Below are 1,561 nucleotides of genomic sequence, written 5' to 3' on the forward strand. Positions count from 1 at the left end.
ATATAATTATATATATATATATATATATATATATATATATATATATATATATTATATGAATATTGAATCCAATACAAAATTATTTGAATTTCCTGCCGATTTGCCCGCCCACACCGTCACCGGGGACCAGCAGGACGATGGGGGACGACAACGGAGCAAGGTAAGTGGGTTTTTTTTAGTTTAAAGCCACTCCGTGTGATTCGGAAAAACTGCTATTTGCAGGTAAAATCCACCCCGAGTCACACTCGGGAATACCGCTAGGGGGGTTAATTTATTACCTATAAAGCACTAACATATTACTCAGAGCTGTACAACAAATGGGGGCTGCAGATGATAAACCAGCATACATGACAAGTACAAACAATAGTTTCTGTTTGTTCACTTAACTGAGCTGTAAAGGTGTAGGAGTCTTCACAAAGGTACGTTTTTCAGGACAAATCATCAGGTCCTCACACATCTTAATGTTAACAAAAAGTACAACATTAAATGAACAACACAAGGCATATTACACCAATATTTATTGAGGAAAAAAGTCAAAATACAGAAAGTATTGTGAAAAATTTAGTACACCTTTACCACTTTCATAGGAATCAAAAAGTTAGGTCGTAGCCTGGGGCTGCTAATAAAATCCAACTGATCCATTGATAACATTGGTCAACAGAGATTATCTTGCCAAACAGATTAAAGTCATTTTAGGTTATGTTTGATGCACAGATCCCAACTATGGTATTGGTTTTGTTAGATTGGCTCTAGTTTTTGAAATAATGACCTCAATAATAACCTCATAGAAAACTAATGAAACATTAAAATTAAGCAAAATTAAACTGAATATGCCTACGTATACAAAATTAAATTTTTGAAATACCTAATGTTAATATATTCTAAATTCAGTATATTTACGAAACTAATCACAAAGAAGTAATTGAAAAACTATGATTTCCTTTTATGCTGATGATCAGGACAATCACATTGAAGGCTCCAGCAGTAGTCTGCCATCATGTGTCTATCCCATCTGCCCTGATACCTTTCTTCCATCACCTTTATATCTTGATGGAACCTCTCCCATTGTTCCTCACTGAAATCGCCAAAGTTTTCTGGAAAGTTTTGGAAATGGCTAAGGAGATAGTGTACCTTTATGCTTATAGTAGCACCCAAATTTTGAATGCCAGGCAGAAGCTTCAGTATCAGTCATCTAACTTGAATCATTTATCAGTTTCCAAATCTGGGGTCCATCAAAGGTTCGTGCTTTTATTTTTTCAGTACTCAATCCAGTACTCATCAAAATGTTTTTGAAGCAACCATGTTCAGAGCTCTAATCTCATTAATCCCATCTTTATGTGTAGTGGAGGGAGAATGATTTTGTCTTTGTCAACCATTGGCTCATTAATGATGTTCGCTGCACCTTTTTTGTAACTTGAAACTCGTCCAGCCTCCCTGGACACTAGAGGTTAACTGAGGGCTTGCCCTCATTTAACATCTAGTGCCCAGGGATTGGCACAGGGGGATTCCCTCGGCTGCATTTATGAATGCAGCCACGGTACTCCTCCTGTAATGATTTCCT

This window comes from Pyxicephalus adspersus, chromosome 4, assembly GCF_032062135.1.
Source record: "Pyxicephalus adspersus chromosome 4, UCB_Pads_2.0, whole genome shotgun sequence".
Taxonomy (NCBI): domain Eukaryota; kingdom Metazoa; phylum Chordata; class Amphibia; order Anura; family Pyxicephalidae; genus Pyxicephalus; species Pyxicephalus adspersus.